Below are 14,494 nucleotides of genomic sequence, written 5' to 3'. Positions count from 1 at the left end.
CTGTCATTCCTTAGTCGTTTACTTCATCACTCTTCGTCTGATTTGTTTTTGAATCATCTTTTCATTGTATCGTTGTCCATAACATCGTGAACATGACACAGCACCGAGTACAGGGCTTCCTCGTGGCATATCCGATATTATTATCACCTTGTTAAAAAATTACCGTCTAATTACCCAAAACTTCTTTGTGTTAGTCATATATAGAGTGTTTCCGTGATGATTATGTTAACTACTGTATCAACTGAAACCGATATCGTTTCCTAGTTACCTGCCGTAAGCCGAAAGATATTCCGTGAGCCTTTTGAAACGTTTACCGCTCAGCAGAAGATAAATGTGCCCCGCTATACAGGTGTCCCAAAGTTATGAAACGCCACCTGCCACGGCTTCGCACGTGTAGCACTATGTACACTCCTGGAAATTGAAATAAGAACACCGTGAATTCATTGTCCCAGGAAGGGGAAACTTTATTGACACATTCCTGGGGTCAGATACATCACATGATCACACTGACAGAACCACAGGCACATAGACACAGGCAACAGAGCATGCACAATGTCGGCACTAGTACAGTGTATATCCACCTTTCGCAGCAATGCAGGCTGCTATTCTCCCATGGAGACGATCGTAGAGATGCTGGATGTAGTCCTGTGGAACGGCTTGCCATGCCATTTCCACCTGGCGCCTCAGTTGGACCAGCGTTCGTGCTGGACGTGCAGACCGCGTGAGACGACGCTTCATCCAGTCCCAAACATGCTCAATGGGGGACAGATCCGGAGATCTTGCTGGCCAGGGTAGTTGACTTACACCTTCTAGAGCACGTTGGGTGGCACGGGGTACATGCGGACGTGCATTGTCCTGTTGGAACAGCACGTTCCCTTGCCGGTCTAGGAATGGTAGAACGATGGGTTCGATGACGGTTTGGATGTACCGTGCACTATTCAGTGTCCCCTCGACGATCACCAGTGGTGTACGGCCAGTGTAGGAGATCGCTCCCCACACCATGATGCCGGGTGTTGGCCCTGTGTGCCTCGGTCGTATGCAGTCCTGATTGTGGCGCTCACCTGCACGGCGCCAAACACGTATACGACCATCATTGGCACCAAGGCAGAAGCGACTCTCATCGCTGAAGACGACACGTCTCCATTCGTCCCTCCATTCACGCCTGTCGCGACACCACTGGAGGCGGGCTGCACGATGTTGGGGCGTGAGCGGAAGACGGCCTAACGGTGTGCGGGACCGTAGCCCAGCTTCATGGACACGGTTGCGAATGGTCCTCGCCGATACCCCAGGAGCAACAGTGTCCCTAATTTGCTGGGAAGTGGCGGTGCGGTCCCCTACGGCACTGCGTAGGATCCTACGGTCTTGGCGTGCATCCGTGCGTCGCTGCGGTCCGGTCCCAGGTCGACGGGCACGTGCACCTTCCGCCGACCACTGGCGACAACATCGATGTACTGTGGAGACCTCACGCCCCACGTGTTGAGCAATTCGGCGGTACGTCCACCCGGCCTCCCGCATGCCCACTATACGCCCTCGCTCAAAGTCCGTCAACTGCACATACGGTTCACGTCCACGCTGTCGCTGCATGCTACCAGTGTTAAAGACTGCGATGGAGCTCCGTATGCCACGGCAAACTGGCTGACACTGACGGCGGCGGTGCACAAATGCTGCGCAGCTAGCGCCATTCGACGGCCAACACCGCGGTTCCTGGTGTGTCCGCTGTTCCGTGCGTGTGATCATTGCTTGTACAGCCCTCTCGCAGTGTCCGGAGGAAGTATGGTGGGTCTGACACACCGGTGTCAATGTGTTCTTTTTTCCATTTCCAGGAGTGTCTGTTGTAGTGTATACGTAAACTCGCTAAACAGACTTTCTATTAGAGGAAACCATATCAAAATCACTACAGTAGGTTCTGAGATTAGCCTTCAGATACAGACAGAGCAACGCGGCGAGGAACTTCATTTTATAATGTACAGAAGCAAAGGATTCTAAAGTATTCGGAGATATCTAATTAGTGGTCGAAAATGAATCTTTCAGACGAAGAGTTGAATGGATATATGAAGCAGGTATCTGCACAGATACCACTGGTGATCTTGCAGCTCTCGGAGAATGAAATTATAATGAAATCCAGACCTTCAGCTGCTTACAGGCGTTACCGGCTTCATACAGATAAGGATTACCGGGCAATTATGCCTTTAGTACGGATGCACTCACATTGCCCGAACATCTTACGGGAATCGGTAGATTGACTACCGCGAGCAATGAGTATGTTGGGCAGGGGCACTACAAATGTAGTGTGTGGACAGAAAGTTGGAAAGTGTGGGTCTCACGGGGAGCGTTCCAGAGTAAGTCCCTGCAGTCGCACTATCAACTGCGTCCTCGATGGCTCAGTTGGTTAGAGCGTCTGCCATCTAAGCAGGAGGTCCCGGGTTCGAATCCCGCTCGGGGCACACACTTTTCAAATGTCTCCATTAATATTTATCAACGCCTGTAAGTAACAAAATGTCTGGATTTCATTGTAATTTCATTGAATAGATATTGTGTGTAAGACATATGTTCATAAATTGCACATGTTTCAAAATCTACGTTGGTGTCGCCGCCTTGGGGAACAACACACAACCGTTTGTGATGGGTCGACGATGTTTCTTCTTCTACCTACAGTGTTACATGAAATTTCTGGTGTACGCAACCTCATCATAAAGTGAAGAAGAACTGGTTATTGCCACTCTACCTTTGTGTGTCACTGTAGAACAGCCAACAGGGACATCTGAGAGAATGCACCAAAACTGAACACTTTCTGATCAAAGGTATCCGAACACGCATAAGTGGACATTAATGTGTGTTGATTCCATCCTTCGTCTTCACGGCTTGAACTTTGATGGACGCGCTTTCAGTTAAGTGTCTGAATATCAGCGTAGTAAAGACAGCCCATTCTACTTCAGGAGCCGAAAACAGAGCACGCAATGATGTTGGACCCTGGGACTGGTGCGAATTCGGCCTTCTAACTCATCCAAAAGGTACTCTGTTTGGTTCAGATTGGGGCTCTGGACAGACCACTACATTTCAGGAATACTATTGATCACAAACCATTGATTCACAAACGCTGCTTTGATAGAGTGCACTGTCGTGCTGATACAAACATCCTCTCCCAACTGTTCCTCTGCTGTACGCAGTATACAATGGTGTAAAGTGTGTTCATATCCTTCTGCATTTAGTGTTTTGTTAAGCGCAATAACAAGATGCAACGTGACCACGAGAAACACCTCCTCCGCACAGTTGGCGCTACACATGATAGCAGGTAACGTTCTCCAGGAATTTGTCAAACCAAAACCACTCCATCGGATTACCACTGAGTGTAACGTCACCTTTTACGTCACCTCAAGCATCGCTTGGCATTGACCAAAGAAATGTGTGGCCTATGGGCAGCTGCTCGACCGTTGTACGCAATTCCTTTTAACTCCCTGTGCACGGACATTGTCCTAGCTCGATTGCTGGTAGCACTTTTGAACTCTTCCATTTATAACGAGCAATTTTTACAGCACCCGTCTGCAATGCTCGACGTTCCCTGTCCATCAGTAAAAGAGGCTTGCCTGGTTTTAGTTTAGCTGCGGTTGTTCCCTCGCGCTTACACAGCACAGCCACATCTGCAACAGACGACTTGGGCAGAACGATTGAAACGTCTCTGATGGATCTGTTACTCTGGCGAAAAGCAATGACTAACTCACGTTTGAAGTCACTGAGCTGTGCTAACCGACCAATTCTGCCAATACTGCTTCTCTACTAACAACAACTTGCTTTACCACAGGCCGACCCACCTCCCGTGACGTTTAGTCCTCAGTTTCGCAATAACATGTGTCCGGATACTTTTTATGAAATTGTATATGTTACTGTATTTGCAGCTCCACCTCCCAGTTCCTCCCTGTCTCCCCCCCCCCCCCCCCCCCACATACACACAAAAGCGAGGGTGAAACTACAACTCCACAACTCCAAAGGGACTGTCACCAATGAGCCTAGTGTACCCGAAAATTTGAAAACTACTTATTCTACACTCCTGGAAATGGAAAAAAGAACACATTGACACCGGTGTGTCAGACCCACCATACTTGCTCCGGACACTGCGAGAGGGCTGTACAAGCAATGTTCACACGCACGGCACAGCGGACACACCAGGAACCGCGGTGTTGGCCGTCGAATGGCGCTAGCTGCGCAGCATTTGTGCACCGCCGCCGTCAGTGTCAGCCAGTTTGCCGTGGCATATGGAGCTCCATCGCAGTCTTTAACACTGGTAGCATGCCGCGACAGCGTGGACGTGAACCGTATGTGCAGTTGACGGACTTTGAGCGAGGGCGTATAGTGGGCATGCGGGAGGCCGGGTGGACGTACCGCCGAATTGCTCAACACGTGGGGCGTGAGGTCTCCACAGTACATCGATGTTGTCGCCAGTGGTCGGCGGAAGGTGCACGTGCCCGTCGACCTGGGACCGGACCGCAGCGACGCACGGATGCACGCCAAGACCGTAGGATCCTACGCAGTGCCGTAGGGGACCGCACCGCCACTTCCCAGCAAATTAGGGACACTGTTGCTCCTGGGGTATCGGCGAGGACCATTCGCAACCGTCTCCATGAAGCTGGGTTACGGTCCCGCACACCGTTAGGTCGTCTTCCGCTCACGCCCCAACATCGTGCAGCCCGCCTCCAGTGGTGTCGCGACAGGCGTGAATGGAGGGACGAATGGAGACGTGTCGTCTTCAGCGATGAGAGTCGCTTCTGCCTTGGTGCCAATGATGGTCGTATGCGTGTTTGGCGCCGTGCAAGTGAGCGCCACAATCAGGACTGCATATGACCGAGGCACACAGGGCCAACACCCGGCATCATGGTGTGGGGAGCGATCTCCTACACTGGCCGTACACCACTGGTGATCGTCGAGGGGACACTGAATAGTGCACGGTACATCCAAACCGTCATCGAACCCATCGTTCTACCATTCCTAGACCGGCAAGGGAACGTGCTGTTCCAACAGGACAATGCACGTCCGCATGTATCCCGTGCCACCCAACGTGCTCTAGAAGGTGTAAGTCAACTACCCTGGCCAGCAAGATCTCCGGATCTGTCCCCCATTGAGCATGTTTGGGACTGGATGAAGCGTCGTCTCACGCGGTCTGCACGTCCAGCACGAACGCTGGTCCAACTGAGGCGCCAGGTGGAAATGGCATGGCAAGCCGTTCCACAGGACTACATCCAGCATCTCTACGATCGTCTCCATGGGAGAATAGCAGCCTGCATTGCTGCGAAAGGTGGATATACACTGTACTAGTGCCGACATTGTGCATGCTCTGTTGCCTGTGTCTATGTGCCTGTGGTTCTGTCAGTGTGATCATGTGATGTATCTGACCCCAGGAATGTGTCAATAAAGTTTCCCCTTCCTGGGACAATGAATGCACGGTGTTCTTATTTCAATTTCCAGGAGTGTATAATAATGTCGGGTGTTACCGAATATTCTTCCATGTCACGGTTTTCCATGCTGACCCCCTATCTGAGGGGTGGTGGAGGCATTACCTCCAACTATTCTTCTCAAATAATTTATACGAGTAATACAAAAAAGAGACGTATATATAAAAATTGCTCTAACCTTTCCTGAGTTATGTCACCTTCTTTTTACCTTTCAGCCCCATGTCTGGTAGTTGGCTCTGACGTCCAAGCGCTTCTTTCCGGATAGTAAGTGATGAACATACATATAATGACTTTATATTTACAGGCATGTATATATATATATATATATATATATATATATATATATATATATATATATATATATATATACTACTGGCCATTCAAATTGTTACACCAAGAAGAAGTGCAGATGATAAACGGGTAATCATTGGACAAATATATTATACTAGAAATGACATGTGATTACATTTTCACGCAATTTGGGTACATAGATCATGAGAAATCAGTATCCAGAACAACCACCTCTGGCCGTAATAACGGCCTTGATACGCCTGGCCATTGAGTCAAACAGAGCTTGCATGGTGTGTAAAGGTACAGCTGCCCATGCAGCTTCAACACGATACCACAGTTCATCAAGAATAGTGACTGGCGTATTGTGACGAGCCAGTGGCTCGGCTACCATTGACCAGACGTTTTCAGTTTGTGAGAGATCTGGAGAATCTGCTGGCCAGGGTAGCAGTCGAACATTTTCTGTATCCAGAAAGGCCTGTACAGGACCTGCAACATGCGGCCGTCCATTATCCTGATGAAATGTAGGGTTTAGCATGGATCGAATGAAGAGTAGAGCCACGGATCGTAACACATCTGAAATGTGACGTCCACTGTTCAAAGTGCCGTCAATGCGAACATGAGGTGACCAAGACGTGTAACCAATGGCACCCCATACCATCACGCCGGGTGATACGCCAGAATGGCGATGACGAATACACGCTTCCAATGTGCGTTCACCGCGATGTCGCCAAACACGGATGCAACCATCATGGTGCTGGAAACAGAACCTGGATTCATCCGAAACAATGACGTTTTGCCATTCGTGCACCCAGGTTCGTCGTTGAGTACACCATCGCAGGTGCTCCTGTCTGTGATGCAGCGTCAAGGGTAACCGCAGCCACGGTCTCCGAGCTGATAGCCCATGCTGCTGCAAACGTTGTCGAGCTGTTCTTGCAGATGGTTGTTGTCTTGTAAACGTCCCCATCTGTTGACTCAGGGATCGAGACGTGGCTGCACAATCCGTTACAGCCATGCGGACAAGATACCTGTCATCTCGACTGCTAGTGATACGAGGCCGTTGGGATGCAGCACAGCGTTCCGTATTACCCTCCTGAACGCACCGATTCCATATTCTGCTAATAGTCATTGAATCTTGACCAACGCGAGCAGCAATGTCGCGATACGATAAATCGCAATCGCAATAGGCTACAATCCGACCTTTATCAAAGTCGGAAACGTGATGGTACGCATTTCTGCTCCTTACACGAGGCATCACAACAACGTTTCATCAGGCAACGCCGGTCAACTGTGTATGAGAAATCAGTTGGAAACTTTCCTGATGTCAGCACGTTGTAGGTGTCAACACCGGCCCCAACCTTGTGTGGATGCTCTGAAAAGCTAATCATTTGCATATCGCAACATCTTCTTCCTGTCGATTAAATTTCGAGTCTGTAGGACGTCATCTTCGTGGCGTATCAATTTTAATGGCCAGTAGTGTGCTAATGGCGTCCAAGTAAGCAATATGTATACAGCTTAGTTACTGCTACCGTACGTTTCTCAAAAGGAACTATAGTAGCGTACATGGTAATGAAGACGTGGTTGTCACGTTCCTAATGACAGGCTACATCCTGATCATGGTTGAAGAATTAACATTTCATACACAGCTTAGAGCAGTTTCTATACAGGTTAAATCTCACAAAAAATTAAAACAGCAATCGATCACTGGCAACAACACTATTTATTAGATTGAGCAGTGCCGTTACAATGGCAGCGGTCATTATCGTTTGTACAACTTACCTAATGTAATTTTATACGTTAACAGCCGTCTAACGACGAACGTGTTACTTCGAGCCCTGTATCGGCGCTATTAGTTGTGAAAAACAGTATTATTAACAATTTCTACTTTTCGGTAATAGGTACGTTGTATTTTTCCACAGCCACTGTCTCTCCACGTCAACCTCCTGAAAATTAGCATTTGGAGGAGTTTCTTTGTAAAACAAAGACGCTGATTAAGATCACAGCAAAGCTGTGGAGCACCATACGTTGAAAATGTTGAAATGTACTAGATCGTTCACGTAAAGGGTGTAACAAAATTGTACGACAAATTTCAAGGTGTTGTAAGGGTGTCTTGAGGAACAAACCCAGGATAGGAATCCCTGTTTGGGAATGTCATCCGTCGGCGCTGAGAGCGTCTAATTTATACGGCCCAGCCCTCAGGTAGCAAAGCGGGTTTGCGCGCTTCTGCGGCTTTTCCGCTTCGCAGCCCCTGTGGAGTTGTGACAGGCATGGATGCAGTCGACACCATCTGACGCCCTGAAAGCTGTGAAGCCCACACCGGAAAGTTCTGCTGCTGGTCCGACAGCGTAGAAGGGCGTTCGCTGGCAGAAGAGTGGCCTAGAGGCAAGCGTTGTCCCTGTAACTTCGACGCCCTGTAGAGCGGTTGCATAATATTTCCGAACATCGGTTTCCCTCCCCTAGATGCTCCTCCGTACGACTCCTATGCTCCCTCCTTGTTGGGCAGTATATGTGCGCACGAAATGACGTAGTTTCAGAAAGTATACGAACACCCCTACGTAATGCGGAATTGACCACCAAATGTCGCATGAGGCAAACTCACCATTGTAAAAGGAGTCTGAGAGTACTGTATTGTCAGTAAAGAAGCAGTAACAACAGGGTGGGTCGCTCAGGAGTGCTCAGTCATTCCGAACGTGGGCTAGTCATTAAATGTCACCCTAGTAACAAATCCATCGGTGATATTTCAACCTTTCTAAAGATGTCCAAGTGGACTGTTAGTGATATGTTTGTAAAATGGAAAAGTGAAGGAAAAATCAGAGCTTGGCCAGGATCAGACAGTATCTAGTGTACTGACGGGCAGAGATTGCCTATCATAGTGGAGGGTTTTTTTGTTTTGGTTTTAGGGCGCAAAACTGCTATGGCCATTAGCGCCCGATAGCGGAGGGTGAAATGAGCGGAATTAATCATGGGCTCGGTACAAAGTGCTGACAGCAGTCCACCTAGCACAGTGACTGTGCGTAGGGAGTTAACAAAAATGCGGTAGAACGGTCGAGCAGTTCCTCAAAAGCCACACATTTCTGTAATCAATGCTAAGCGACGCTTGAGGTATTGGAAAAAGCGACTCCACTGGACAGGAAACGAGTGTTTTGGAGTGATGAATCACGCTAAGCCCTGTGGCAGTGCGATATAAGGGTTTGGGTTTGGCGAATGCCTGCTGAACGTTACCTGTCTTCATCAGTAAAATATCTTCAATGAAGTATGGAGGAGGTGATGTATGGGAGTGTTTTTCGTGGTAAAGTTGCGGCCCAGTTGTAATGCTAAAAAAATCACTGAATGAGGAAGGACATGAACACACTTTACACCATCGTGTACGCCTACTGCTGGTGGTCCACGAAACTCTTCTGCTCATAACGTTTCGTCCAGAACTGCTTTGGATATCTTCAGAGGCGTTGTTCCTCCGTTCAACCTTTGCCGACTGACGGGTCGAACGGTTGAGAGTGACGTACGTACTGTAGAAAAACTGGGTGCCCGGACTTACACGTTATAAGCAGAGATGATTCTTGTCAAAGATAAAATTTAACTATCTATTGTCGTCTTCTCAAAGATAAGAAACATTTTAGCGATTCTGCACAGGTATTGCCCGTATTTCGCTAGTTTTCATTGTCTCTTCTTTCCTATTACAAATATTTTTATGTTGACACGCTGAAGAGCCAAAGAAACTGGTACACCTGCCTAATATCGTGTATGGACCCACGGGCACGCAGAAGTGCCGCAACACGACGTGGCATGGACTCGACTAATGTCTGAAGTAGTGCTGGAGACAATTGACACCTGGAATCCGTAAGAGTAAGAGGGGGTGGAGATCTCTTCTGAACAGTACGTTGCAAGGCATCTCAGATATGCTCAATAATATTCACATCTGGAGAGTTTGGTGGCCATTGGAAGTGTTTCAACCCAGCAGACAGTTCCTGCAGTCAATCTGTAGCAATTCTGGACTTGTGGGGTGTTGCAAGGTCCTGCTTAAATTGCCCAAGTCCGTCGGAATGCACAATGGATGTGAATGGACCCAGGTGATCAGACAGAATGCTTACGTGCACGTCACCTGTCAGAGTCGTATCAAGACCTATCAGGAATCCCATATCAGTTCTACTGCACTTGCCCCACACCATTGCAGAGCCTCCACCAGCTTGAACAGTCCCCTGCTGACATACAGGGTTCGTGGATTAATGAGGTTGTCTCCATAGCCGCATCCGTCCATCCGCTCGATACAATCTGAAAGGAGACTCGTCCGACAAGACAACATGCTTCCAGTCATCAACACTCCAATGTCGGTGTTGACGGGCCCAGGCGAGGCTCAAATGGTTCAAATGGCTCTAAGCACTATGGGACTTAACGTCTGAGGTCATAAGTCCGCTAGACTTAGAACTAACCTAAGGACATCACGCACATCCATGCCCGAGACAGGATTCGAACCTGCGTCCGCAGCAGCTGCGCGGTTCTGGACTGAAGCGCCTAGAACCGCTCGGCCACAGAGGCTGGCCAGGCGAGGCGGGAAGCTTTGTGACGTGCAGTCATCAAAGGTACACGAGTGAGCCTTCGGCTCCGAAAGCCCATATCGATCATGTTTCGTTGGTTCGCAGGCTGACACTTGTTGATGGCCCAGCATTGAAATCTACAGCAATTTGCGGAAGGGTTGCACTTCTGTCACGTTGAACGATTCTCTTCAGTCGTCATTGGTCCCGTTCTCGCAGGATCTTTTTCCCGCCGCAGCGATTCGGAGATTTGGTGTTTTACCGGTTTCCTGATATTCACGATACACTTGTGAAATGGTCGTATAGGAAAATCTCCATTTCTTCGCTACCTCGGACATGCTGTATCCCATCGCTCGTGCGCCGACTATAACACCACGTTCAAACTCACTTAAATCTTGATAACCTGCAATTGTAGCAGCAGTAACCGATCTAACAACTGCGCCAGACACTTGTCTTATATAGGCGTTGCCTACCGCAGCGCCGTATTCTGCCTACTTACACATCTCTGTATTTGAATACGCACGCAAATACCAGTTTATTTGGCGCTTCGGTGCATATTTCAATGGCTTTTCTACATAGCCGTGGATAATATTTCGTCGTCGTAGGTCATATTTTTGTTTCAGAAAACTTCACTTCGTGCCTTCCTGGCTGAAGAGCATGCTGTGTTACAGGCAATTTGTCTATTTTCCCAGTCGGCAAATAATTTTGTCTTCATTTAGACGTATATTGACGCTTCTCTAGGTTGTTTCAATATGACCTTTGCCACATGTTCACGGAATTTTGTGTGTGCCACATGCTGACATGGTGGGCGTATGTCCGTCACAGGTCGGAGTGCTCTACCTAATTTCTTTATTGGTCTAAAAACCGGTCTAATGTCATGTTTCTATAAAATCTTTCCGATCTGATTTGTTACTTTTTTAATAAAAGGGAGAGAAGTATTCTTCCATCGTTGTTTCTGATGCTTGTCCTTCGACCCTCCGTTACTTGGTCGTAGAATTCTGTTTACTTCCATCTCCGAGTATCCATTTTTCTCCAAAGCCTGCTTTAGCTGTTTTAATTCGGCGCCCAGGTGTTCCAGCGTGGAAATGGTAAGAGTCTTTATTCTATCATATTGTGGGCCTACTGCGTAGTGTAGAGGAACAGTTCTGACAGTATGACTGTTTGTATCGGCATGACAACGCACCCTGTCATAAAACAGCATCTGTGAGGTATTGGACAACACCATTCCTGAAATGGTATGGTCTGTCCATGAGACATGAACCAAATGGAACACCTTTTGGATGAGTTAGAACGTAGATGTCGCTCCAGAACCATCGTCCAAAGTCACTACCTCCTCTTGTTTTGGATCTTGAAGCAGAATATTTTGCGATTCCACCACAGAAATTCAGACACCTCATTTAATGTGTCCCTAGCAGAGTTAAAGACCGAAGAGTGGACACACCCTATTTAATGTCCACTGACATGTGTCCGGATAATTTTGATCAGATAGTATATATTAGATCTTTAAGAAGAATTAAGGACGGGTATTAAAGCGGGTAATGGTTTATTCGGACAAAAAGTGAATAAGGGTCGCCAAATAAGGCGACTAGCATTGACAAACAAAAGGAATCGTCAGTGTTTATTGAACTGTTGTGCTATACGGGACATTGGCGCATAGGTGAATGACAGCACTCCACTCATAAGAGTACTGGAGTGTGCGCTTTTGCCGGCCTGAGTGGCCGTGCGGTTCTAGGCGCTACAGTCTGGAGCCGCGTGACCGCTACGGTCGCAGGTTCTAATCCTGCCTCGGGCATGAATGTGTGTGATGTTAGTTAGGTTTAAGTAGTTCTAAGTTCTAGGGGAGTGATGACCACAGCAGTTAAGTCCCATAGTGCTCAGAGCCATTTCAACCATTTTTTGTGCGCTTTTACTGCCACCCCTCCCCCTGTTTCTCGGGCTTAAGCACGGCCGTATATTGCCCGGCTTTTGAAAGAGTTCACTACAGAGAGAGATGCCCATACTCAACTGGCCCTCTTACAAATTCTTGCCTCCTCATTCAGTCCCAGCGTGAGATGACACGTGAACAGTGTAGGGCAATCAGAGGTTAGCAGATACAAAAAGATGGCTCTGAGCACTATGGGACTTAACACCTGTGGTCATCAGTCCCCTAGAACTTAGAACTACTTAAACTTAACTAACCTAAGGACATCACACACACCCATGCCCGAGGCAGGATTCGAACCTGCGACCGTAGCGGTCGCGCGGTTCCAGATTTTAGCGCCTAGAACCGCTCGGCCACCCCGGGCGGCCGAGCAGATACAGGCGGGGTACACTCTGGATGTTGTCGAATGAGCAGTTACGGTGAAGTCTCCATGAAACTATATAAAGGGCATCTCCGCTAACAAGGGAAACTCCTTATCGTCCCAGTCCTCCTCATCCCCACCCCCCTCAGATTTACAGTTAAGATGGCCCAGTGGATAACCCGTCAAAAACTGAACACAAATCAGGCATGAAAACAAGAAGAAAGTATACTGAATTGTGAGAAAAGAAGCAAAGTCGAAACATTGAACTGTCTACGCTCAATATGTGCAACGTCGAGCGAACAGGAAGAGTTCCTGCGTCGTCGTTATGTGGTCATGGTGATGGAATGCGAAGTGGGAGATCCCCGATGTCTTTTTTTTTTTTTTTTCACAGTATTATGTACAGTCCGTCCGCTCACTGACGAGTCTGTTCTCTTTCTGTAGTCTTGACAATTGTCGTACTATACACTGGTTGCGGGATGTAAGTCATATGCTGAGAATATACTACCGTCACGAGCAGGCGAGATGCCGCATAAACATTTCATAGAAATGAAAACAGCAAATGAACGGTTGTGAAGTACACTGCTGGCCACCGTAAATGCAACACCCTGAAGGAAGCATCCGAATCAAGTGAAATTTACACCATGGGTTTACAGCAATGAGATATGTAACTGATTAGAATTTCAGCGCAGACGCACATCACGCGCGCCTGTGGCGCCACCTCATAGCGCCATTTAAGGCTTGGCGATTTCGACGAGTGTACGTTCGGCACGTGTGTTTACCTTGTGGTTGTTTCACAAGACGATCAGCTATGCCTCGTAGACAACAGCGAACATCTTTTGATCGAGTATCCGAGTTCGACAGAGGAAGGATAGTGACTTACCGAGATTGTGGATTATCATACAGAGAAATCGCTAGTCGTGTTGGACGAGACCAAACAACTGTAATGCGGATATGTGACCGTTGGATGCAGGAGGGTACGACGGACCGACGTGGTCGATCGCCTTCACCTCGGTGCACCACTGCACGTGCTGATAGGCAAATTGTGCGCATGGCAGTGACGGATCGCTCAGTGACATCCCGAACCATAGCACAGCACATTGCGTCTGTAACGCATCATCCAGTGTCTGCGCGTACCATTCGACGCCGTTTACAGCAGAGTGGTCTGTCCGCAAGACGTCCATTGCTTCGTCTACCATTGGCGCGGAACCACAGACGTCTCCGTCGCCAATGGTGTGATGACAGACTGATGTGGACGGTAGAATGGAATGACGTTGTCTTTACTGACGAGGCACGCTTCTGTCTGCAGCACCACGATGGTCGGATTCGAGTGTGGAGACACCGTGGAGAGAGGATGCTGGACAGCTGCATTATGCACCGCCACACTGGTCTTGCACCGGGTATTATGGTATGGGGCGGTATTGGATATTACTCTCGCACGCCTCTAGTACGCATTGCCGGTACTTTAAATAGCCGGCGCTACATATCCGAGGTGCTGGAGCCAGTTGTCCTTCCTTACCTTCAGGGCTCGGCCACAGCCATATTTCAACAGGATAATGCGCGACCACACTTGGCACGCATTGTCCAAAGGTTCTTCGTCAATAACCAGATTGAATTGCTTCCCTGGCCGGCTCGCTCTCCGGATATTTCGCCGATAGAAGACATGTGGTCGATGGTTGCTCAACGAGTGACCCAGATTACATCCACAGCTGCCACACCAGATGATGTTTGGCAACGTGTGGAAGCTGCTTGGGCTGCTGTACCCCAGGAACACATCCAACGTCTCTTTGACTCAATGCCGAGACGTGTGGCAGCGGTGATCTCCAACAATGGCGGCTACTCTGGCTACTGATTCTGGCAGGAACCACATGTCACAGACATCTGTAAACGTAATCATTTGATACTTGGTCAACATGTTATCTACAAAATAAATCTTGTTATGCTACCTCTTGTC

At 48.4% G+C, this 14,494-nt stretch overlaps 1 non-coding gene across 1 annotated transcript; it reads left to right on the top strand.

The window, feature by feature from the left end:
* Positions 1-2,370: 2,370 nt before the first annotated feature.
* Trnar-ucu (transfer RNA arginine (anticodon UCU)) lies at positions 2,371-2,444 on the top strand. Its single transcript has one exon. It is a non-coding gene; the product is annotated as a tRNA-Arg (tRNA).
* Positions 2,445-14,494: the final 12,050 nt, after the last annotated feature.

This window comes from Schistocerca nitens, chromosome 4 (assembly GCF_023898315.1).
Source record: "Schistocerca nitens isolate TAMUIC-IGC-003100 chromosome 4, iqSchNite1.1, whole genome shotgun sequence".
NCBI lineage: Eukaryota > Metazoa > Arthropoda > Insecta > Orthoptera > Acrididae > Schistocerca > Schistocerca nitens.
The sequence above is the reverse complement of the archived record's forward strand: the minus strand, read 5'-3'. Positions and strand labels throughout refer to the sequence as shown.